The 26,909-nt window shown below is 43.7% G+C and overlaps 1 protein-coding gene across 1 annotated transcript in view; it reads right to left on the bottom strand.

The window, feature by feature from the left end:
* Window positions 1–12,290, bottom strand: part of LOC129710404 (rho GTPase-activating protein 27-like) — a 257,949-nt gene extending 245,659 nt beyond the window's left edge. Inside the window, exon 1 of the mRNA XM_055657383.1 lies at window positions 11,920–12,290. The gene's annotated coding sequence lies outside the window, so the exon portion shown is untranslated. The remainder of the gene's footprint in view (window positions 1–11,919) is intronic.
* Between the last annotated feature and the right edge of the window lie 14,619 nt (window positions 12,291–26,909).

The following is a 26,909-nucleotide window of genomic DNA, read 5'->3' as shown; positions in this document are numbered from 1 at the left end:
AGTAAATTAATTTTTACGGCAAACAATAATTTTATCAATGTTTCACTTAACTAATGATGTCAATACGCTGACTAATTCTACTTGCAGAGCAGATAAAATATTTGAAGGCGCATGATGACGGGTGATGACGCACAAGACCGTTGCGCGACTGTCGCGTGTCAGTCACTACCGGCCTGTCACGTAAATGACGGCCAAGTGGGACAGGCCCTTAAGTGTGCCCACCAAAAACACAGACCTTACAGATTTATACATCAATTAATGACTGTGCCAAATCTGAATCAAAACTGCAAAATCAAATGAGGTTGAGTGGGGAGAAAGCAGTGTATATTTTCGAGTAAACAGAATCAGAGTCACACAACACGGTAAATGGCTCAACTCGTCCATGCTGGCCATGACGCCCCATCTAAACTGGTACCATTTGCCCCCATTTGCCTCATATCCCACTATCTATCCTTTCCTATCCATGTACCTGTCTAAATTTCATATAATTGTTGTTATAGTACCCGCCTTAACTACCTCCTCTGGCAGCCTGTTCCATTTATCTACCACTCTGATTGAAAAAGTTACCCCTCAGGTTTCTATTTACTCTTTCGCCTCTCACCTTGAACCTCTGCCCCCTGGTTCTTGATTACCCAATTTTGGGTAAAAGAATCTGTGCATATTTTGAGCAAATACAAAACTGTTGATAGAGAATAGAAACCAGAAATGATACCTAAATACAGAAACAATTTCTATCCAAAAACAAGTCTACTGAATTTTCCCAGCTATACCAACCAAGGTTATTTAAAACTATAGCATTTGTCTCTTGTGCATAACAGGTTTTCTGTTAATTTTTCATTATTCCAAATGTCACAAACCAATCCAGTTGTTAATCCAATTGGATCCCGACCCTAAATTAATAATATTGGGAATATTAGAACAAAAGACTGGATAGACTTGGTTTATACTCTCTAGAATTTAGAAGATTGAGAGGGGATCTTATAGAAACTTACAAAATTCTTAAGGGGTTGGACAGGCTAGATGCAGGAAGATTGTTCCCGATGTTGGGGAAGTCCAGGACAAGGGGTCACAGCTTAAGGATAAAGGGGAAATCCTTTAAAACCGAGATGAGAAGAACTTTTTTCACGCAGAGAGTGGTGAATCTCTGGAACTCTCTGCCACAGAGGGTAGTTGAGGCCACTTCATTGGCTATATTTAAGAGGGAGTTAGATGTGGCCCTTGTGGCTAAGGGGATCAGGGGGTATGGAGAGAAGGCAGGTACGGGATACTGAGTTGGATGATCAGCCATGATCATATTGAATGGCGGTGCAGGCTCGAAGGGCCGAATGGCCTACTCCTGCACCTAATTTCTATGTTTCTATGTTTCTAATGCCTAAAAATTACAACGCCAAAGAAATTACCTTGATTATAGTATAATAATTGGGAAAAAATTAATATTAAAATTTTGGAAAAACCCAACAACCCCCAGAATCAAAATGTGGAATATGGAGATGTCGGAGACCTTACATTTGGAGAAAATTAGACTTGTCTTAATTGCCAAACCAGAATTATTTACTAGAATATGGTCTCCATTTATAGATTATTTGAAGGGGTAGATTGGTCCAGCGCGGGTACCTGACTGAAACTCGAATCCAGGATTAGATGAATAGTTACGTGTTTTAACCTACGGACCTATCTCCTAAGCTGTATTATTGATAGTTTACTCTATTTTCTGTAATTTTCCTTTTTTTTATTTTCTCTCTTTCGATCTATAAATATAAATAAACAATTAGAAGCAGTGCTAATACTTAATTGATAAATGAGGACCCCAGCTATTTTGATAGCTGGGACCCTGGGACCCTAGACACCAATAATATGTAATCGTTAAACAAAGTCTGTATGGGTTTGGAGTATGATATGCATCTGCTTCTAAAAAAAAAATAATTAAAAAAAACAACAACAAAAACGATCCAGATCTGGAACAACAGAAAACAAAGGCAGCTCTTATATTAGGGCAAGGCAGCGAGTCTTTGGGGCACCAGTGGCAACATTAGGCAATAGACAATAGACAATAGGTGCACGAGTAGGCCATTCGGCCCTTCAAGTCTACCGTTTCCCCATATCCCTTGACTCCGCTATCTTTAAGAGCTCTATCCAACTCTCTCTTGAAAGCTTGCAGAGAATTGGCCTCCACCGCCTTCTGAGGCAGAGAATTCCACAGATTCACAACTCTCTGGGAGAAAAAGGTTTTCCTCATCTCCGTTCAACATGGCCTACCCCTTATTCTTAAAATGTGGCCCCTGGTTCTGGACTCCCCCAACATTGGGAACATGTTTTCTGCCTCCAGCATGTCAAATCCCTTAATAATCTTATATGTTTCAATAAGATCCCCTCTCACCCTACTAAATTCCAGTGTATACAAGCCAAGTCGCTCCACTCTTTCAACATATGACAGTCCCGCCATCCCGGGCATTAACTTTGTGAACCTTCAAAAGCAAGAATGTCCTTCCTCAAATTAGGGGACCAAAACTGCACACAATACTCCTGGTGTGGTCTCACTAGGGCCCTGCACGACTGCAGAAGGACCTCTTTGCTCCTATACTCAACTCTTCTTGTTATGAAGGCCAACATGCCATTAGCTTTCTTCACTGCCTGCTGTACCTGCATGGTAGGCCTATGGGTAGTGTTGTAGAGCAGAGGGATCTAGGAGTACAGGTGCATGGTTCCTTGAAGGTCGAGTCACAGGTACCGGTAGGTAAGGTGGTCAAAAAGGCTTTTGGCACTTTGGCCTTCATCAGAGCATTGAGTAAAGAAGTTGGGAGATCATGTTGGAGTTGTATAAGATGTTGGTGAGACCACATTTGAATATTGTGTTCAGTTCTTGGCACCATGTTATTGGAACGATATAGTCAAGCTTGACAGGGTTTAGAACAGATTTACGAGGATGTTGCCAGGACCAGAGGGTATTAGCTAAAGGGAGAAGTTGAGTAGGCTGGGTCTCTATTCCATGGAGCGCAGGAGGAAGAGGGGAGATCTTATAGAAGTATGCAAAATCATGAGAGGAATAGATCGGGTAGATGCACAATCTTTTGCCCAGATTAGGGGAATCGAGGACCAGAGGACATAGGTACAAGGTGACGAGGAAAAGATGCAATAGGAATCTGAGGGGCAACATTTTCACACAAAGGGTGGTGGGTGTATGGAACAAGCTGCCAGATGAGGTAGTTGAGGCTGGGACTGCCCCATCATTTAAGAAATAGTTAGACAAGTACATGGATAGATTTGGAGGGATATGGACCAAATGCAGGCAAGTGGGACTAGAGTAGTTGGGACATTATTGACCAGTGTGGGTGAGCTGGGCCGAAGGGTCTGTTTCCACACTGATTCACTCTATGACTCTATTCGGACAGGAATCAATTCCCCTCCGTGGATAAATAAAGTTATATCGTATCTTATAGTATTGTACATGGATAGGAAAGGTTGATAGGGATATGAGCCAGACACGGGCAATTGGGACTATTGTAGATGGGCATCTTGGTCAGCATGGATATTGGGCTGAAGGCCCTTTTTCTGTGCTGAGTGACTATGACTTTATGAGAGCCATTAAAGAAGATTTTCTGTGGATATCTGTGTTTAAGATGTCATTCACAAGCCACCTTGCAGATATATGCACTTGTATGATGAATATTTTAGCAATGAAGTATATACACAAGGTTACAAGCTGACAGGATAATAAACAGCAATTTGTATGAACTATACCAAATGAGAAATGAAACCTTAAGGAAAGGCTATTAGGTTACTGTCATAAGCAAAATTCCCCAAATTAAAATAGCAAATATCTGCATCAACTACAGTGGCGAAACTATGAGCTCACCACAAACGTTCAATTTGTTGTACATTTTAGAGAAGTCTCTAACTGCTTCCACCTTGGGGAAAAAACGTATTTAATTGGGCTTGGATACCTTAATACTAGAAAACCATTACAGCACCAAATAATGGTCAATGATTCAATGATTTCTTCATTGTTACGTGTACAGATATGTAGTGGATTGCTTGTTCTGCATCCATCAAATTACATCATACTTTCATGCAGCATATCTTCTGGAATAACTGAGAGAACAAATAATTGAGAGCCATGTGCCAGCTCCATCTTGTGACTTTAAAGTTACTGAAATATCGATCTGGGTCCAGCAAGTGGGTGGCATGGTGGCGTAGTGTTAGAGCTCAAGACCCGGGTTTGATCCTGACTACGGATGCTGTCTGTTACGTAGTTCGTACAATCTCCCTGTGACCAACGTGTGTTTTTTCTGAGATCTTTGGTTCTATCCCACACTCCAAAGATCTACTGGTTTAAAGATTAATTTGCTTGGTATACAGTAAATGTATAAAAAATGTGAAACCGTCCATAGTGTGCGTAGGGTAGTGTTAATGAACGAGGATCGCTGGTTGGTGCGTACTAGGTGGGCTGAAGGGCCTATATCCAAGCTGTATCTCTAAACCAAACAAGAATTGTAATTCTTGTATTTCTCATTGTAAGGTGCAGTGTCCTTGCTGCATTGGATCGATGATGATGGGGTCAGCCTGTCCCAGCATGATTCAGCCAGCTCCTTCCACCATCACTCTCTGCAGTTGCCATAGGCTATGCACAAATTGATTCTCTCATCCGGCTACCATAGAGCCTCCCGCAGCCACCTTAGCCAACACCACAACTCAAGATCATCACAAACACACCACCGGTCATCTTCAGTTGTCACCCCTTTGGTTCTGTGCTTTGATATGTTGTCTCACAAGTCGATCAAAGAGTTTAAGGGCACTATCCAAGGGTGTGGGAGGTGAGCTCCTGCACTGATAACAGCCACCAACTTTCCCTTCACCTTCCACCCTCTCCCACTGCCCATTGGTCATCATTGTATCTCCCACTGGTCATAAAACCAAGTTCCAAATCCGGCCCCAATGCCAGTTTAAATGGGATGACTATTGAAATGTTTATTGAAAAATTGAAACAAATATTATTGAAACGTTCATGATAAAGTTTCAATATCACGAACATCATGACCATTTAATTCATGATGTAGCATAGCTCTACGATGTGAGGGGGAAAGTCTAAAGGAGATGTACAGGCCTGGCCCAGCATGATTCAGTCAGTTCATTCCACCATCACACCATCCACCATCCTCAGAGGGCGGTGGAGGCAGGTTCTCTGGATGCTTTCAAGAGAGAGTTAGATAGAGCTCTTAAAGATAGCGTAGTCAAGGGATATGGGGAGAAGGCAGGAACGGGGTACTGATTGTGGATGATCAGCCATGATCACATTGAATGGCGGTGCTAGCTCGAAGGGCCAAATGGCCTACTCCTGCACCTATTGTCTATAATCATACTTCACTTTTTCACTATTTTCTCCACATTTTGTCATCAACTCCCTCTTCAGATTCAGCCACCCACCAGCGCCCCTGGAGGAAGCCAAGGTATTCATAGGGAGATAGATACAAAAAGCTGGAGTAACTCAGCAGGCCAGGCCGCATCGCTGGACAGAAGGAATGGGTGACGTTTTGGGTCGCGACCCTTCTTTCAAAGGGAGAATACATAAACTGCACCAGAGGTCAGGATCAAGCCTGGGTCGCTGGATCAGTGAGGTAGCAGTTCAACCAGCTGAACCATCGTGAAGCCCAAACTCCAAGAATCATGCAATTGAATACAGTGCTGTAAATTACAAAAATCCAAATGGTTATAATTTCCCGAAACTGTCGGGACCACAGAAAATATCAACCGCAGTGCATTGCGTGAAGCAAAGTGAATGTTTGATCTTTAGGGGCAAGGGAATTTATAATTACTCCTTCAGGGGATTTACATATATTTTAAGTGCTCCATGGAATGTCTGAACCAAAGAAAACAGATGATCTTGGCAACGCTACAGAACAAAAAATATCCAACTTCTGTAAGAATTCTAGAACGCGAGTTGTTAAAACGTTTTTGGTACAGGTAGTTTTTAAACTTACAGTATAGCCCATTTTCTGTTCTTATATTTGTCAGCAGTACAATAGTTCATATATATATTTGTACCTAGGTTAATTTTATTTCAAAACAATGACTGCTACACCTTTGTATGAAGTTGCTGAGGAATTTGATCTGTGCTCTTTCATCAGTTCTGCATGTTAAAATGCACATTTCCCAGAGTAAAATGTTCAATCACTCCCGGAATATGCCCAGGAACTGTCTGCATGTGTCACACACGTGCCTCCAAAGTGATATCAATGATGCACAGCGCTGCTTTTGGAGAACTTCAGAGCAGTAGGCAGAGCTGCTGCTCCACTACTCCAGAGACTCGGCTTCAATCCTGACCTCGGCTGCTGCCTGTGTGGAGTTTGTATGTTCTACCTGTGACCACGTGGGCTTGCTCCGGTGCTCCAGTTTCCACTCGCATCCCAAAGACGTGCGGGTTTGCAAGTTAACTGGCTTCTATAGTGTGTAGTGGGTGATAGAACTAGTGTGAACGGGTTATTGATAGATGGCATGGTCTCACTGAGCCAGAGAGCCTGTTTGCATGCTGTATCTCTAAATTAAATATAAACTACTAAATTAGAACATTAGAGCAGCACAATAACAGGTCCTTCGGCCCAATGTCTGTACCGAAGATGATCCCAAGACCATCTATTATCTACCTGCGTGTAACCCTTATCCCTGCATATCCATGCGCCTATCCAAAAAACTCTTAATAGGTATATGGACGGGAAACGAATGGAGGGTTATGGTCTGTGTGCAGGTAGATGGGACGAGGGGAAAAAAAAAAAAAAGTGTTCGGCACGGACTTGAAGGGCCAAGATGGCCTGTTTCCGTGCTGTAATTGTTATATGGTTAACTCCCACTATATTATCTGCCTCAACCACCAAGCCATGCAGCATGTTCCAGACACTCACAACTTTTTTGTGTAAAACATTCGCCCCGCATATCCTCATTAAACCTTTCCCCTCTCACCTTAAAACTATGCACTCCAGTATTTGATGTTTCCATCCAGGAAAAAAGGTTCTGATTGTCTACCCTATCTATACATGCCGTGGGCAATACGGTTGTGCAGCAGAAGAGTTGCTGGCTTACAACGCCAGAGACCCGGGTTCGATCCTAGCTATAGGTGATGTCTGTACAGAGTTTGTACGTTCTCCCCATGACCTGCGTGGGTTTTCCCCAGGTGCTCCGGTTTCCTCCCACTCTCCAGACATACACGTTTGTAAGTTAATTGGCCTCTGTAATTGCAATTTCCCCCCTATAATGTGTAGGATAGTGCACATGTACGGGCATCACTGGTCGGTGCGGGCTTGATGGGCCAACGGGCCTGTTTCCATGTTGTGTCTAAACTAAAAACTAAACTATGCCTCTCATAATTTACATACTTCTATCAGGTGTCCCGGCCTCCGACACTACAGAGAAAACAATCAATGTCTGTCCACCCTCTTCTTCTAGCTAATAAGAGAGCAACACAGTGGCGCAGTGGTAGAGCTGCTGTCAGAGACTCTGCTTTGATCCTGACTACGGGTGCTGTCAGAAGTTTGCATGTTCTCCCTGTGACTGTGGGTTTCCTCCAGGTGCTCTGGTTTCCTCCCACATTCCAAAGATGTGTGGGTTTATAGGTTAATTGCCATCGGCAAAGTGCGGCCTAACAAACGTACTATAAAGCTGCTATAAATACCATAAACAGTGGTGCAGCCTGTATTTATTAAGGGAGTCATCACTTTAGAGAAGGACAGCAGCTCTTAAAGGAACAGGCCCCAGATACTAGCAACACATAGATAGCATGGCTCTCAGAGAAGAGAGGGAAAGCAGGAGAAAGAGCGGAGAGAACACCAACATTTCCTTGAGGAAAGGAGAGACGGTGAACAGGACACAGGACCAAAGGGAGAATTCACAAACAATGGAGGAATAACTGAAGAATTATCATACATAGATATACCATGACAACCTCCACAGTATTACAAATATTATTCTTTAATGCTCTTATGCACACACGTCCCCAACATGCACAACATACATATCTCCCACCTCCCTGCACATGTTCCCCATCTGCTATACACTCCATTGATATCTTCCAAACATATTTTGGTCGACACATTCCAGCACCCAATTCCTTCCCAGAATCTCTCACACATTGATAAACCCTATAAATATAATTGCAACATTTTATCTTTTGAGGCAGGAGTTGTGCGGATTACGAGAGGAACCAAACATACAAGAGAGTGGTGATGGGGGGCTAGGGGTGGTTGGGAGGGGAGGGGGGCATTTCCTAACATGTGTGAAGCCTCATCAAGCTGGAGCAAAGGACCCCCCTCCTCAGAGACAGAGCCACCAGTGTGTGGCCTACTGACTAAGTTCCTTTGAAGTCGTTAAATTTGCAGAAAAACTCTCCGACTGCACAATGAGATTTGCAAGAATTGCGTGCAGCACTGAGATGGTGGCAGCATAGTGACACAGATGGTAGCATTGCTGCCTCACAGCACACGAGACCCTTGTCGCCCAAGGGGTGGCATGGTGGGGCAGCGGTAGAGTTGCTGCCTTACAGCGCTTGCAGCACCAGAGACCCCGGTTCAATCCTGGTTTGGGTGCTGTCTGTACGGAGTTTGTATGTTCTCCCCGTGACTGTGTGGGTTTTCTCCGAGATCTTCGGTTACCTCCCACACACTGAAGACGTACAGGTTTGTAGGTTAATTGGCTTGCCGTATGTGTACTATCAATAAGAGATGGAGGTGAAAATGGTGGAGGACCTAGGGAGGCTTTGAGCTTTTGGGCTTTTGCTAAAAAATATATTAAATCTTTTTTTCTGCATCCTCCCCAATGTCTGATTAGTCTTTTTATGATATAATGCCAAAACTCAAAGGATGTATACTCAAGCTTAGCAAAACAACTCTATAGTTTGGCAGCGCGGTGGTGCAGCAGTCGAATTGCTGACACAGCACCGAAGACCCGGGTTTGATCCTGACTATAGGTGCTGTCTATACAGAGTTTGTACGTTCTCCCTGTGACCACATGGGCTTTCTCCGGATGCTCCGGTTTCCACCCACACTCTCAGGCGGTACAGGTTTGCAGGCTAATTGGCTTTGGTACAAATTGTAAATTGTCCCTAGTGTGTAGGATAGTGTTAGTGTATGGGGGTGAATGCTAGTTGGCAGGGACTCGCTGGGCTGAAGGGCCTGTTTCCTAAACGCTGTATCTCTAAACTAAACAACTCTAATTTCAATACCTACCGCCACAAATAAAACATAGTTCTTACACAGCCCAGAATATTTCACTCCACCGAATCTGATGCTTCCTCCAACAGTTTTTGTACAAGGTTCCAGCATCTACCTTCTCTTGTGTCTCCATAGTTCTTTGATTGCTTACGCACTGGCTTCAGAACGTTCCGCAGTGAATGCTGATTGTGCTCCCTTTGTTCTTGTCTTTTCCCCATACACATTCTTATTTTCCAAGAACTATACGACTTCTTTGTCCTAACAAAGTGGGCTTCCAGTGCATTTGCCAATGATAAATATATTTTATCCTTAAAGTCCTAAACCAAAACCAGGAATGATGTACTTTAAGACTTGGCACTTCACCTAGTAATGCCTTTACTTAATAAATATCCAATATGATAATATCTTCCTCATTCTGTACAAGACAGATTTAAAAGGCATTGCCTCACCAAATAGAGAACTGAAAATCTAGAACTAAAATGTTCTTAAGTGCAAGTGAGATGAAGCACAGAAACAGGTCAACAAGCCCAACCAACCATTTATACAAATCCCATGTTAATGACAATTTTTATTCTACTCCATTCTCACCAATTCCTCCCAAATTCCACCACTCATCTACACACTAGGACACAATTTAGAGAGACCAATTAACCTCGCAAAGTGGACTTCTTTGGGATGTGAGAGGAAACCAGAGCAGCCAGAAAAAAAACTGTGCAGTCACAGGGAAGAACGTGCATACTCCACACAGACAGGAAAAAAATTAACTCGTGTTCATTTTGAGAAAATAAACAGAAAATATTCATCAAAATAGAATCAATCCATAACATCTAATGAGGCAGGTACCATAACAACATTTCAAAGACACTTGGACAGGACTAGTATCATGTATAAAATCATGAGAGAAATAGATCGGGTAGTCTCTTGCCTAGGGTAGGGGAATTGAGGACCAGAGGACATGGGCACAAGGTGAAGGGGAAAAGATTTAATAGGAATCTGAGGGGTAACTTTTTCACACAAAAAGGTGGGTGCATGAAACAAGCTGCCAGAGGAGGTAGTTGAGGCTGGGGCTATTCCAATGTTTAAGAAATAGTTAGACAGGTACATGGATAGGACAGGTTTGGAGGGATATGGACCAAGTGCAGGCAGGTGGGACTAGTGCAGCTGGGACATGTTGGGCCAAAGGGCCTGTTTCCACACTGTAACACTCTATGACATGGAGTACATGGATAGGAAAGGTTTGGGGGGATATTGGCCAAATGTGGGCATGTGAAACGAGTGTTGAAGGGGCATCTTGATTAGCATGCGCAAGTTGGGCTGAAGGGCTTGTTTTAGTGCTGTATGCCTCTATTTGACTCCTTGCTTTGGTCAGGTCCGCTGACGAACGTACAAAGAAAATAGTTGAAAGTATGGGGGAGTCCAGAACCAGGGGCCACAGTTTAAGAATAAGGAATAAGCCATTTAGAACGGAGACGAGGAAACACTTTTTCTCACAGAGAGTGGTGAGTCTGTGGAATTCTCTGCGTCAGAGGGCGGTGGAGGCAGGTTCTCTGGATGCTTTCAAGAGAGAGCTAGATAGGGCTCTTAAAAATAGTGGAGTCAGGGGATATGGGGAGAAGGCAGGAACGAGATACTGATTGGGGGATGATCAGCCATGATCACATTGAATGGTGGTGCTGGCTCGAAGGGCCAAATGGCCTACTCCTGCACGTATTGTCTATTGTCTAAGTACCTGATCAGATATCACTTGAAATGCATACCAATGGGGGCAGGGTGGGGGGGGGGGGGGGGTTGTTTACAATGATGTTTATTTCGATATCTTGAGTTTTAAAGGAAAATAAACAGATCTATTATTTTCATGTGCTCTGAAATATTCATTTTCTATGCATTTCGCTCTTTCCAAACGATGGCACACTTAACGTTTGCTAGGATTAAGGAGGATCTCGACCCGATACGTTACCCGTTCCTTCTCTCCAGAGATGCTGCCTGTCCCGCTGAGTTACTCTAGCATTTTGTGTCTATCTTCGATTATCGAATTGTGTTTGGTAAGTGTGTTATGTTAAATATGTTAAAGGGAGCTCCCAATCTGACATCACGGTCTCAGATCGCTACATGCCCATGACGTGTAAAGGCGTTCACGATGAAGGCTTTACAATCAACAAATTATTGTGCGGTAGCTTGGTAACGAAATAATACTGGAATGACAGTAGGATACTAATAAATAGATTACAAGAATTAAGATGCATAAAATGATACGCTATGTAACGACTTACATTATATAAACAGTATACTCTTAATCAGTTATCAAAGAACTGAATGGTTAACTTTCAGTTCAGGAGATTGTTGTTTCACCTACCTGAGTTATTTCTGGGTGACCTGGTTTGTCAGTGGGACGGAGCTGCCTTGCAGACCCAGTACATCGAGAATAGCTTTTAGTTTAAACTTCCTATAGTGTAAATGTGAAATGCCACAACCCATCCCAATCCGGAAACGTTTCCTCAGGTCTCGATCACTTTAACCTTTTTATTTCAACCAAAAACAATCCGCGCCCTCAAGCAATGATCATCACACACACACACACAAACACACACACACACAAGTATTGCAGTGTGAAGATTTATCCTGATCATTTAAAATGTCTTCTGCAATAAATCCCAAACCACCTTAAAAACATTGAGGCGGATTTCACGTGATAATTTCTTAATTGGAAAGTAAGTCATATATTTACCTGAAATTGCAGCTTCTGGGTGAAACTTCACCGCCCAGTGGAGCGGACAGCGATCACACCTCACCGACAGGCAGCTTCCAGGCGTGATTGGAATTCCTTCATTTCCCCCCCTGCGGCCGTTGTTTGGCCGGTGAGCCCTTGAATTAGATGTCAACCCCGGGACCGCGTGTCTCTGACAGGGCGCTGATCTTGGGATGCCCAGACGTAGACAGACGTCTCCCTCTGTCTCTGTCTTCTCCGCCCCCTTCTCTCTCTCTGTCTCTCTCTTCCCCCCCTCGCCCTGCTTCGCTTCCTTGTCTCTCTGCGGGTCAGGGCTTGTTCTCTGTGACTCTCTCCTCATCGCCGTTCGTCTCCGGCTTCCTGTTGAAGCTCGAATCGCAGACTTCCTCAGCCGCCCAGTTTCACTCTCAGTCGCACAGTGCATTTCTCAAAACTATATTAAAAAAATATATTTATTGAAATAGACAGTCATGTTGGCGATTATTGCGCACTGTCAAACAGAAAACAATGATAATGTCATTAACATTAAAGATTAATACCACCTTCGAAGTGCAATTTCAAAAATATCAATAGCTATTTAAGGTTGAATTTAATAATTCTTTTTTTTTTGCTAATTATGATAGTTAGATATAGGATTATATATAGATCAGTAACTCACTCAATTTAGTACCCTTCCTGACTGCCAAGATTGATAATGTTAAATATGACCTTGGTATTAATAGCATTGATTTTCCAAATGGCCTCTTCTGCAGACAGTCTTTGCAGGAGGCTGGGATGGAGCAGGTTGTGACCATCTGCAGGACAACTGCACAGTGGAGAAGGGGGATAATTCATCCCAGACTTGGTTTGGTCCACACACTGAGGTATCATTCCCAGGCTCAGGAGCAGTTGTGGAATATGACAGGAATTTTAGTTGCAAAGCCACCAGCCCAAAAAAAGTTGTTTTGCTGCAAAATATTTTCACCTCTGGCCTTTCTGTAGAGCCATTCCCTCACATCGCCAGAGACCTGGCTTCAATCCTGACTTTGGGTCCTGTCTGTACGGAGTTTGCATGTTCTCCCTGTGAGTGCATAGCTGTTCTTCGGGTTCATAAGTCACTGGAGCAGAATTAGGCCATTCGGCCCGTCATCTACTCTACCATTCAATCATGGCAGATCTATCTTTCCTTCTCAACCGCGTTCTCCTGCCTTCTCCCCATAACCCCTGACACCCATATTAATCAAGAATCTGTCAATCTCCACCATAAAAATAACCAGTGACTTGGCCTCCTCAGCCTTCTGTGGCATATCCCTCCAAACCTGTCCTATCCATGTGCCTGTCTAACTGTTTCTTAAATGATGGGATAGTCCCAGCCTCAACCACCTCCTCTAGCAGCTTGTTCCATACACCCACCACCATTTGTGTGACAAAGTTACCCCTCGGATTCTTATTAAATCTTTTCCTCTTCACCTTGATCCCATGTCCTCTGAAGAAGGGTTTCGGCCCGAAAGAAGGGTCTGAAGAAGAGTTTCGGCCCAAAACGTTGCCTATTTCCTTCGCTCCATAGATGCTGCTGCACCCGCTGAGTTTCTCCAGCTTTTTTGTGTAACCTCCCATGTCCTCTGGTCCTCCATTCTCCTACACCGGGTAAAAGACTGTGCATCCACCCGATCTATTCCTCTCATGATTTCGTATACCATCTCTTAGAACTCCCTCATCCTCCTGTGCTCCATGGAAGAGACCCAGCCTACTGAACCTCTCCCTATAGCTCACACCTTCTAATCCTCACAAAATCCTCATGTCTTTTCTGAACCCTTTCAAGTTTGACAATATCTTTCCTATAACATGGTGCCCAGAACTGAACACAATATTCTAAATGCGGTCTCACCAACATCTTATACAACTGCAACATGACCTCCCAACTTCTATATTCATAACTCTGACAGATGAAGACCAAAGTGCCAAAAGCCTTTTTGACCACCTTATCTACCTGCGACTAGACCTTCAAGGAACCATGCACCTGTACTCCTAGATCCCTCTGTTCTACAACACTACCCAAAGGCCTACCATTTACAGTGTAGGTCCTGCCCTTGTTCGACATCCCAAAATGCAACACCTCACATTTCTCTGTATTAAATTCCATCAGACATTCCTCCGCCCACCTGGCCAATTGATCAAGATCCTGCTGAAATTGTTCACAACCATCTTTACTATCTGCAAAACCATGAACTTTTGCATCATCAGCAAACTTACTAATCTCGCCCTGTATGTTCTCATCCAAATCATTGATGTAGATGACAAACAGTAATGAGCCTAGCACCTGAGGCACACCACTAGTCACTGGCCTCCAGTCTGAGAAACAACCTTCCACCATCGCCTTCTGCTTCCTTCCATGGCGTCATCTACTATTGTTCCCACCGCACAAGGAACTAAAGCAACTGTTAAAAAAACATTACTTTCATATAAAAAAACAAACACTGTTGTTGGGTTTTAATTATACAGTAATTGGCTATGAAAAATTCAGATAAACAAGCTAGAATAACACAGCTGTCAAATTATGCCTCAGAACATTGCTTAATTAAATCCTGAGGTTCCCACACGCAGTGATTTTTGATCAAAAATTTCAATTATTGCAAACTTTCCAAGGCAAGAATGGTCATCCAAGACCCAAGAATGGTCATTTGAGGTTGGCACGGTGGTGCAGCGGTAGAGTTGCTGCCTCACAGCACCAGAGACCCAGTTTTGATCCTGACCACGAGTGCTGTCTTATGGAATTTGTAAGTTCTTCCTCTGACCTGCAAGGGCTTTCTCCGGGAGCTCCGGTTTCTTCCCACACTCCAAAGATGTTCAGGTTTGTAGGCTAATTGGCTTAGATAAAATAGTAAATTGTCCCTAGTGTGTGCGTGTAGGATACTGCTAGTCTGTGGGGATCGCTAGTCGGGGCGGACACGGAAGGCCGAAGGGCGTGTTTCCACGCTGTTATCTCTAAACTAAACTAAACTGAAATGAGCCCCCCAACCAGTAGATTCATCCCCTTCACAATTCCTCAAAACATGAAGCATTTCATTCCAGACAGAGTCCGATGAAAGTTCTAGGCTGGCATCTTCCAATGCACTGCTGAGATGGGTGCATCTTTCAGATTACACAGGGTATTGAGTGCAAGAGCAGGCCACTCAGCCCAATCAGTCCATATCAGTTCATAAGGGAATTAAATGCATTGCGGCCAAGTTTACAGATGATATGAAGATAGGTGGCGGGACAGATAATGCAGAGAAAGCAGGGACCCTGCAGAAGGACTTGGACAGGTTAGGACAGAAGTTATATTTGTGCTCGATTTCCCATTTTCCTGCAAATCTGTCAGCCTAACTGCCTATTTTCACCCTCTCCCATGTTTGTAAAGCCTTCCCTTAAATGCATCCACATTATTTGCTTCCACCACTACATGTGATAACAAGTTATTGCAGAGGTAGCATTCTAGCCACCTTTCAGATAAACAGTTTTTTTCTGAATTACCTATTGTGACTTTCAAAAACGATGTTCCGTTGGGTATCTCAATGCATGCAAAAGATAGCATGGGACTATTGTGAAATTCTGTGTGTTGACCATGGTGTGCCTCACTTAAAACCAATCATCTGATCATTATCACAATACTGTCTGTCAGTACTTCTTGCGCAAAGTTTGGCTTTCTTGCATTCTACATAATGGAAGTGAAAACATTTTGAAAGTCATTCCTTGGCTGCAAAATATTATGGTGTAATACAGCCATGAAAGGAACTGTGCCAAGGCAAGTCTGTTCACTTTATTCAATTGGAGAAACATTTCAAAAGATTATTGATTGGTAAATATTGATTGGTAATGTCGGAAGAGGCAATTTGAGAAATCTTTAATGATCCTCAAAAGATTTTGCTTCTCCTAAAAGCATATTAAAACTGTTTTATTATCACTCCATGAAGTCCATAACAGTATTTTGTAAAATGCGATTACTTTTATTTTGAATGTGATCAAGTTATTTGATGTGTTTTTGATGATATGATCTGGTCAATAGTAGGTAGGCAGTCAGGCAGATTACGAGTAGAAAATGTGTTTTCTATCTTTATAGGTTTAGTTTGGTTTAGTTTAGTTTAGAAATACACCGCGGAAACAGGCCCTTCGGAACATCGAGTCTGTATCGACCAGCGATCCCTGCACACTAACACAATCCTAAATACATTAGGGATAATTTACGTTTATACCAAGCCAATTAACCTACAAATGTGTACGTCTTTGGAGCGTGAGAGAAAACCGAAGATCTCGGAGAAAACCCACGAAGGTCACGGGGAGAAAATACAAACTCCGTAAAGCCAAGTACCTGTAGTCAGGATTGAACTCAGGTCTCTGGCACAGTAGGGCAATAGCTCTACCTCTACACCACCGAGCAACCCTTAATCCAACATATATTTTCTTAATCCCTCTGAATTAGTAACAACAATTACTGTTTCAATCTCTAGATTTAGATTTCCTTCTAACTTAAATTTCTATATTAATGATTTGGATGAGGGAATTGAAGGCTTTGTGGCTAAGTTTGCAGATGATACGATGATTGCTGGAGGGGCAGGTAGTGTAGAGAAAGCAGGTGCTCTGCAGAAGGACTTGGGCAGGTTGGGGGAATAGGCTAAGAAGTGGCTGATGGAATGCAACGTAGCAAAGTGTGGAGTCATGCATTTTGGTAGTAGGAATAAAGGCAATAGATAATAGACAATAGGGGAGCATGGGGAGAGAATTCAGAAATCGGAGGTGCAAAGAGACTTGCATGCTGGTGCTGGGATCCCAAAACGTTAATTTGCAAGTGGAATCGGTAGTAAGGAAGTCAAATGCAATGTTAGACGCCCAGAATATAAATACAGGGATGTATTGCTGAGGCTTTTTAACACACTGGTAGGACCATATTTAGACTATTGTGAGCAATTATGGGCTCCATATCTGGAGAAGTATGTGCTGGCATTGGAGAGAGTCCAGAGGAGGTTTTTCGAGAATGATCCCGGGAATGATTGAGTTAATATATGATTAGTGTTTGATGACAATGGGCCTGTACTCGCTGGAGTTTAGAAGGATGAGGGGACCCCTCATTGAAACTTACCAAATTGTGGAAGGCCTTGATAGAGTGGTTGTGAAGAGGATGTTTTCACTAGTGGGAGAGTCTAGGACGAGGGGCCATAGCCTCAGCATAAAAGGACGTACCTTTAGAAAGGAGATGAGGAGGGATTTCTTTAGTCAGAGGCTGGTGAATCTGTGCAATTCATTGCCACAAAAGGCTCTGGAGGCGGTCAATAGAAATTTTAAAGTCAGCGATTGACAGATTCTTGATTGGTTCGGGTGTCAGGGGTTATGAGCAGCAAAATGGGATTAAGAGGGAAAGATTGATTAGCCATGATTCAATAGCAAAGTAGACTTGATGGGCCGAATGGCCTAATTCTGCTCCGATAACTTATGGAATTATGAACGTAATCTTCAACTCCAAAGTCACCCAGTCTCACACCATCTGCATCTTGATGGTCACCCTCATTCAAAACCTTTGCTGCACCAACCACAATCATACTGAGGATAAAAGAGTAAAGAGTAGATCAGAGGATGGGTCTCCTTCAGTGAACATGTCATCTCCAAATATCACAGACCATTCCATCACCAATAGATCACGTATGGAATGCAATGCAATACTCTCCACCTGCCTGATGAGATCAGCTCCAACAATAGTCAAGGTCCTCGACGTTGCATCCACTTAATTACAACCTAACCTCTAACCTGAAAATTCACATCCTTGATCCCAGCACACTGTAGCCATTGAATACCATCTGCAAATGTACTGCAGTTAAAGATAATGGAGTACCTTTACAAGCATGGACAACCAGAAGATGCAACCCCCTTCCCCGCCATGACGTTTCACTCGAAGTCAGCCACCATCCTGAATAAAAAATATATCATCATTCCTTCATTTTCATTGGGTCCAATCATAAAACTTCGCACCCAACAGTGGCACAGCTGGTAGAGCTGCCGCCTCACAGTGCTAGAGACTCGAGTTCGATCCTGACCTCGGGTGTTGTCTCTGTGGAGTTTGCATGTTCTTAATGTGACAGTGTGGGTTTCCTCCAGATGCTCCAGTTTCCTTCCACAACCCAGACATGTGGGTTTGTTCGGTGAATTAGCCCCTGTAAGTCCCCTCTAGTGTGTAGGGTGTGGATGAGAAAGTGGAATAAAATAAAACAAGAGTTGGCGTGAACTCTGTGAGCCAAAGGGTCAGATTCCATGGGGTATCTTGGAACTAATTTAAACTAAACTGTGGAAATGCCAATGCCAGAAGGAATGCAATAGTTCAGCTGATCCCCATATCCTATTGGGCGGCACGGTGACGCAGCAGTAGAGTTGCTGCCTTACAGTGAAGGCAGAGCTGGAGACCTGGGTTCGATCCTGACTACAGGTGCTGTCTGTACAAAGTTTGTACGTTCTCCCTGTGACCTGTGTGGGTTTTCTCGAGATCTTCGGTTTCCACCCACACTCCAAAGGCGTACAGATTTGTAGATAAATTGGCTTGGTATAAATGTAAAATTGCCCCTAGTGTGTGTAGGATAGTGTTAATGTGCAGGAATCACTGTTTTGCGTGGACCCGGTGGGCTGAAGGGCCTGTTTCTGCACTGTATATGTAAACTGAACTAAACAATTTTTTTTCTTTAAATACTAGTGCTTCAGTATTGCAGACAGGGTCAAGGAAAGAGCGTTCACGTCGCGGCCGTGTTTCCACCAATCTTTCCACCACCACGCACAAGAAGCACAAGAAGCTCAAGACACCATTGTGTGCAGATGCCAAGAAGTGTGTCGAGCTCTGGCTGAACAATTTCTAATCTTGTGATGTGAACTCGATAAGAAGAAGTACTGCAGACAACTGGCACAACCAAAGGCCAAGCCTGGTACAGGTACTAGGCCGGATCCCATTTTAGTGGGCTGTGGATAATTTTATAGAATAGGACCGGAAGGAATAAGAAACATAGAACATAGAAAATAGGTGCAGAAGGAGGCCATTCGGCCCTTCAAACCAGCACCACCATTCATCGTGATCATGGCTGATCATCCCCTATCAATAACCCATGCCTGCCTTCTCCCCATATCCCTTGATTCCACTGGTCCCTAGAGCTCTGTCTAACTATCTCTTAAATCCATCCAGTGATTTGGCCTCCACTGCCCTCTGTGGCAGGGAATTCCACAAATTCACAACTCTCTGGGCGAAAATGTTTTTTCTCACTTCAGTCTTAAATAGCCTTCCCTTTATTCTAAGACTGTGGCCCCTGGTTCTGGACTCGCCCAACATTTTCCTGCATCCAGCTTGTGCAGTCCTTTTATAATTTTATATGTTTCTATAAGATATCCTCTCATCCTTCTAAACTCCAGTGAATACAAGCCTAGTCTTTTCAATCTTTCCTCATATGAAAGTCCCGTCATCCCAGGGATCAATCTCGTGAATCTACGCTGCACTGCCTCAATCACAAGGATGTCCTTCCTCAAATTAGGAGACCAAAACTGGACACAATACTCCAGATGTGGTCTCACCAGAGCCGTATACAACTGCAGAAGAACCTCTTTACTCCAAAACTGAAATCCTCTTGTAAGGGTTAATGCGGTAACAGCCATTTTATTCTAGGTATAGCTGACATTTTAAGTCAAACATATTAATTTAGTAGAAAGCAGGCTTTGCAGACTGACTTTCACTATGCTAGAGAAACACAATTACCATTAGATTGAATTGAGTGAATTGAATTGAATTTTCATTCTTGTCACTCAAACAAGTTTGAACAAAATTTCGTACCTTGCAGTCATGACAGTAAAAAATGCAACAAAACACACAATTAATACAATTTAACACAAACGTCCATCACAGTGAATCACCTCCAGACACCTTCTCACTATGATGGAAGGCAAATAGTCTTATCCCTTCCCTGCTTCTTCTCCCATGGTCAGGCAGTCAAACTGCTGCGTCGAGGCAATCGGGCGATGAAAGACCCCGCCAACGGGCCGATTCAAGCCCCACAATTTGGGGCGGAAGAAGCTGCTATTGCTGGAACTACCGAAAGCTGGTCACCAGCCAGGGACCTGCGAGCTCTCGATGTTACCATCCACAGGACCTGTGGCCGAAACCTCCAAAGTCAGCTAGCTCCGTGACGGTAAGTCCACAGGCTCTCCAACCGGAGCCCTAAAGGTCAATTCCAGTTGGAGGCTGCCAGCTTCTAGATGTTAGGTCTCAGCGCAAATATACATCTATTTTAATTTACACCACATTTGGCCTTGTTTCACTGTCTCTCAAGTCTTCACCAGCCCCCAGGATCGTTATAGTAAGATGTGTGTGTGTGTGTGTGTGTGTGTGTGTGTGTGTTTGTGTGAGAGAGCATGTGAGAGAATGTGAGGGAGTGTGAGGGAGTGTGAGAGTGAGAGTGAGAAAGAGAGAGTGAGAGAGAGTGAGAGAGTGAGAGAGAGTGTGAGGGCCACCAGGAAATTGTGACTCCCACTGTTTTAAAAGCGATTTCCGCCCATGAGTCTAGCAACCACTCAGTAGTAAAAGGATGGGTGATGTTTTGGGTCGGGATCCTACTTTCAGTCTGAAAAAGGGTCCTGACCCAAAATATCACCCATACTTTTTCTCCAGAGATGCTGCATGAGCCGATGAGTTACTGTGTCCATCTTTGGTATAAACCAGCATCTGCAGTTCCGTTCTACTCACAACCCGAGCTACATGAGTTCCGCAAAACTTGCCAGCACCACCATCTTGTGTTTCGTGGCTTCCAGCTCTGGTTCCAGGCCTCCCAGTTCAAACCCAATGCAGATTTCAGTAAACCAGCATCTACGGTTGCTTGTTTCCACATAAGACTTTGGAGCAAAACCCACTCTCAGTTCCAGTCGACAAGTTCATGATCTCATAACAGTAAATCTACTCTCCTGTTCGAATCTACAGCTTGATTCCCTCATAAAAAGATGTAATTGTCAAAAAGAGTAAACAAAGCAAAAAAAGTGGGATATCAGCACATTTATTTTCCTTTGTTCTAACACATGCCCCATTTTTATTTTGTTCAAGAAGGAATTGCAGATGCTGGAAAATCGAAGGTAGACAAAATTGCTGGAGAAACTTGGTGGGTGTGGCAGCATCTATGGAGCGAAGGAAATAGACAATGTTTCAGGCCGATATGTTGCCTAATTGAGTCTGAAGAAGGGCTTCGGCCCGAAACGTTGCCTATTTCCTTTACTCCCTAGATTCTGCCGCACCCACTGAGTTTCTCCAGCATTTTTGCATTCCCCCATTTTTATTTTCTTCCTACATGCAGTGTTGAGAAGCTGAGAAAGAAGGGTCTTGACCCAATACGTCACCCATTCCTTCTCTCCAGAGATGCCCCTGTCCCGCTGAGTTACTCCAGCATTTTGAAAGTTGAAACATAGTTGAAAGAAGGGCCGAATGGCCTACTGCTGCACCTATTGTCTATGTTTCTATGTTTCAGGCTTGAAAGTTGAGGAGCCACCCATTCCTTCTCTCCAGAGATGCCCCTGTCCCGCTGAGTTACTCCAGCTTTTTGCATCCATCTAACAGCAAAGATCAGCTGGTCTACCCAAAAGATGCTTGGCACAAGTCAGCCAGTCATGGGATATACAGTGCCTGGAGTATCCAAGGAAGGGCACTTCCACTTCAACGTCACGAGGTGAAAACAGGATGGACTCTCAGATAGACCATGGGAGGGAAGTATGGACAGTTTATGAGGCACCGAACTCAGGAACTTGAAAGATGGCTTGAAAGTTGAGGAGTCACCATGCCCTTGACACTGTGTTCTGGCCTGATTTGTTCTGGCCTTTTCTTGCCTCCAATTTATTTCCCCCCACTCTCCCCTCCATTTTCAGTCTGAAGAAGGGTTCCGACACAAAACATCACCTATTCTTTTCCTCCAGGAATGCTGCCTGACCCATTGTTGCTCCAGAATTGTGTGTCAATCTTCAGTATAAATCACCATCTGCAATTCCTTGCCACACATGTCCTTGATCCAACAGAAGTACTCACTCCAGCTGGTGGTGCATGGAATAAATGTTTTGGGGATTGGATGGAGTGTCCTTCACACCCAGAACAAGGGGTCACAGTTTAAGGATAAGGGGGAAGTCTTTTAGGACCGAGATGAGAAAAACATGTTTCACACAGAGAGTGGTGAATCTGTGGAATTCTCTGCCACAGAAGGTAGTTGAGGCCAGTTAATTGGCAATATTTAAGAGGGAGTTAGATGTGGCCCTTGTGGCTAAAGGGATCAGGGGGTATGGAGAGAAGGCAGGTACAGGACACTGAGTTGGATGATCAGCCATGATCATATTGAATGGTGGTGCAGGCTCGAAGGACCGAATGGCTCTACTCCTGCACCTATTGTCTATGTTTCTATGTTTCTATGAGCTACTTTGTCTTTGATGATGAGGAACTAACTGAGTGTTAATGCAAGTGGAGAGGAATCCACCATAAGCTAGATTTACAGATGGCAGAAAGGCATGGAGCGTTACTGTAGAATACTCAGACTCTGACATGCTCCTATAGCCATGGGATTTACATAATAATAATAATAATATTAATGTTTATTTATATAGCACTTTTCAACAAAACCAGTATTTGAACCAAAGTGCTTTACAGAGATTGATTAAATTAATTGAACAGATCAAATGTCAATAAATCCATACAAAACAAAAAACAAAAAAGAGAAAAAAAAAAAAAAAAAAGAAAAAAAAAGAGAAAAAAAAAAGGCACAGAACAGTACACTAGAGAAATCAACATGAAACGTCCCCCCACAGCAGAATTCACTGTGAGGGAAGGCACTAAACATATCCAGTTCTCCTCCTCATAGTCCACCCGAGGTCGGGGTCTATATGTGACCTCCTCAGCCAACCTGGTGTTTTCAGGCCCTCTTGCCGCGAAGCTGGATCATCGGTGTCGGGTGAACATCCTTCAGCGGCTTGGACTGAAGTGGCCGCTTCCTCCCCGAAGACTGCAATGGCTGTTGCAGTTAAGAGTCTCAACAATGGAGACTTCCACCTCACTTTAAGATGTTTTAAGCATAGACGATTATATTCTCTAGCTGGAGAAGAGCATTGCCCAGTACCTATGGTACCTATATGGTACTTCCATGCACAAATATTATCTGGATCTTAAAAATTGATTTATTTTATATGGAATAACAAACAAATTGCTTGGGAAACTCAGCAGTTTAGGCAACAATTGTGGAGGAAAACGGACAGATCACATTTCAAGTCATGACCATTCTTCAGAGACGTTCTACTTTAGTAAAAGATGTTTACCTGGAAGTAAAACCTGAAAATTGATTGGTACCCTCATATCCCATGATGCAATTGAGTATTGTTCCCCCATTACTGAAGCAGCATGATTCAAGAGTCAAGAGTCTTTCATCTGGTTGCCCCATTACAAGAATGTGGACATTTTGGAAGCGGTGCAGAGATTTAGTGCCTAATTACTAGAACGATGACTGGATTAGGGGGTATTTGCTGCAGGGAGAGGTTGGACAGATTAGGATTGTTTTCTCTGGAATGCCAGAGATTGCTGGGAGACCTGTTAGTAAATAAATTATGAGATGCATAGATAGGGAGGACAGTAAGAACTTTCATCCCAGGATGGGAAAATACAATACTAGATGCTATAGCATTATGGTGCGAGGGCAAAACTGTAAATGAGATGTGCAGGCAGGGATGGGGATGGTGGTTGAGGCAGATACTATAGTGGCATTTAAGAGACTTTGGATGGGCACATTGATATACAGGGAAGGAAGGGATATGGATTATGTGCAATGGGACAGTGTCCTCTCCCTTGGATTCCGCTCTGATCCCTTTAGTCAAGTCAAGTCAAGTCAAGTTTATTCGTCACATACACAAACGAGATGTGCAGTGAAATGAAAAGTGGCAATGCTAGTGGACTTTGCGCAAAAAAACAAACAAACAACAAACAGAATGGAACACAATCACATGTTCTTTTACATATTGTGGGCGGAGGGAAAAAGGGGATTTTTAGAAATAAAAAAATAAAAAAATAAAAAAACAGCAATTACAAAAATAAAACGAAAATAGATTGCCTTTAACTGGCTGGCAGGCCTGGAGAGGCCAATCCCCAACATCATCGGTAACAGCTGGGTCCAACTAGCAGCTATTGGTTGGTCACAAACCTTGTCAACCGATTCTCTACAAAACCCAGTCATTCTAACCAAAGGGAAGGAGATGGGAGAAAGTAAGGACGAGAGACAAAGTGGGATACTGTCACAGGTTTGAGGAAGATTGTGCCACTGGGACAAACCTGACACCACAAGTGTCACTGTGTGGTCAAGGCTGGACAGCTGGGAAGAATCCCGAAAGAGCCAGTGTCGCTACTGACCAGAGCAAACCTGAGATGCCAGAACCTCGTCCTGCCTACATTACAACGAGGGACTGTGCCCACAAAGACCAGGACTGAGCTGCTGGGACAAGCCTGAGATCATCAGCATAAACGCACGCGCTCTGATGGCAAAGAAAAGTGCCCCCATGCGGTACTGAACTTTCTTACCTCTGTAAAAATAAAAATGTCATGCAAGTTCACCCTACTGTGACGGTCAGTGTGGCCACTGCTGAACTCAATGTCATGCCCGATGCCACACTGGGGGAGAATGCGGAAAAGACCATGCTGGCTACTCACAAGATGGAAGTTTTGGTCAGAAATGCAAAGGATTGCTACTATTTCCAAAGTTTTCTTGATGTTGATTGGTCTCCTTTTTCTGAATGCGTCACTCCACAAGCCTGCCCCCATCTTGTAACCGGAGTATCATCCAGAAGGACTTCCATTGAAAGGGAAAACTAGACCATAAATCACCTTGAGAGATATTGATGCCACAGTCTCTGCTGCAGAGCAAGTGTACTGATTGCCATGGGTGTGTTCACCATAGAACTCTGCAACTTCACAGCTCTCCAAGTAATGTTTTGCTTTTGAGATATTTATCTAACTAACCAATTGCTGCTGAAAATGTGAATAGAAAATGGTGCAAAACTGACCAAGTACTCTGCCATGTCATGGGATTGTCGCTAAGCGAGGGGGAGAATGTGACAGTGCCCTCTTCCCTTTGACGTCACTCTGATCCCGTTAGCTGGCAGGCCAGGCCAGGCCAATCCCCAGCATCATTGGTACGAGCTGGGTCCTAGTAGCTGAAGATAGACACAAATTGGTGGAGTAACGCAGCGGGACAGGCAGCATATCTGGAGAACAGGAATGAGTGAGGTTTCAGGTCAAGACCGTTCTTCAGACTGATGTCAGGGGAGAGGGAGATACATAGATAAGGAAGTGTAAGGTGTGAAAACAGGACAAAGTGGGTGGAGATCTATGAAAATGTAGAATAGATCAATTAGTTGGGCGAAGGTAACAACAAAGCAAATAGAGATAAAATGTAGTCGGAAACAGTCAGACTAGTCGGAGAACTGGGAAATGGGTGGGATGGAGAAAGAGGGAAAGTAATGGTTACTTGAAGTTAGAGAAGTCAATGTTCATACTGGTAGACAAAATTGCTGGAGAAACTCAGCGAGTGCGGCAGCATCTATGGAGCGAATGAAATAGGCAACGAGAATGGTGCGTAACTCACAAAGCTGTCGGAATTTATTCATCAGGTAGACAGGATCGTCAATGGATTCTGCAGGGGTGATCTGAGCACCATCGAGTACAGCTGGGGCATAGTGGAACTGGCTTGCACGTCAGATGGCCTCTGTACCAGCCACATTGAGGAGGATAGATGCCCGAATATCTGGCGCTGCTGCATAATGTGTGGCACGGATGTATACGTTGAAGTCCTCTTCGAAAATACACCAATGCTCAGCAAGGTCACCATCAAACACTGGTGTGTCGGGCTTGTGAAACATGGTAGCCATAGTGAAATAGTGAAAGAAAAAAAACAAACTAAAATAAACTGGACGAAAATTAGGCAAATAAGAGTCCAAACTTACTGACACCATGTTTTGTAATGAGACCAATAAACAGAAGTTAACAACTCACAGTCATTTATTGAAATACATGTGGTAGTAACATTACACGCTAGCTTCTCCGTGGTCAGCATCTAAACTAACTGCAAGCTTGTGTGGATCACTCGTGTCAGTGGTCTGGTTATACTGAAGATCCGGACTGGTCTATTGTGGAATGTGCAGCATGCATAACATGTGTAGTGATAGATATAATAAAGGTAGGCTAATATACTTAATCTATAATTGGGGTCTCTGTCCTTGTTACGAGTGGGGGGAGTAATAGGACATTGCAGGATATTGAGGAGACCCTAGTGAGAGCCTCATCTATAATGGAAGAGTGGAACCCCCGTTCTCTAAAGAATAAGGACATCTCCAATGCCCTGCTATGGTAGGATTCGGGTTCCTAATTGTGGTAGGATTATTCTGCCTGATAACAGCTGGTAAAAAAAACTGTCCCTGAAACTGTCCCTGAATCTGGAGTTTTCGTTTTCACACTTCTATATCTTTTGCCCGATGGGGAAAAGGGAGAAGAGGGAGTGGCCAAGGTGCAACTCGTCCTTGATTATGCTGCTGGCCTTGCCTGGGCACCTTGAGATATAAATTGAGTCAATGGAAGGGAGGTTGGTTTGTGTGATGGTCTGGGCTGCTTCCACAATTTGCTGCAATTTCTTGCGGTCTGCTCCCAAACCAAGCTGTGATGCATCCATGATGCACCAGGCAGTGTCCACCACTCTTTATCTCCTGCATTCCAGTTTCTAAATCAAACCTGGATGCAAGCAATCAAAATTCTATCTACCATACACCAGTAGAAGTAAGTATGCAGGTACAGCAGGCAGTGAAGAAAGCGAATGGCATGTTGGCCTTTATAACAAGAGGAGTTGAGTATAGAAGCAAAGAGGTCCTTATGCAGTTGTACAGGGCCCTAGTGAGACCACACCTGGAGTATTGTGTGCAGTTTTCATCCCCTAATTTGAGGAAGGACATTCTGACTATTG

The sequence above is a fragment of the Leucoraja erinacea genome, chromosome 27 (genome assembly GCF_028641065.1).
Source record: "Leucoraja erinacea ecotype New England chromosome 27, Leri_hhj_1, whole genome shotgun sequence".
In the NCBI taxonomy this organism is placed as follows: Eukaryota; Metazoa; Chordata; class Chondrichthyes; order Rajiformes; family Rajidae; genus Leucoraja; species Leucoraja erinaceus.
The sequence above is the reverse complement of the archived record's forward strand: the minus strand, read 5'-3'. Positions and strand labels throughout refer to the sequence as shown.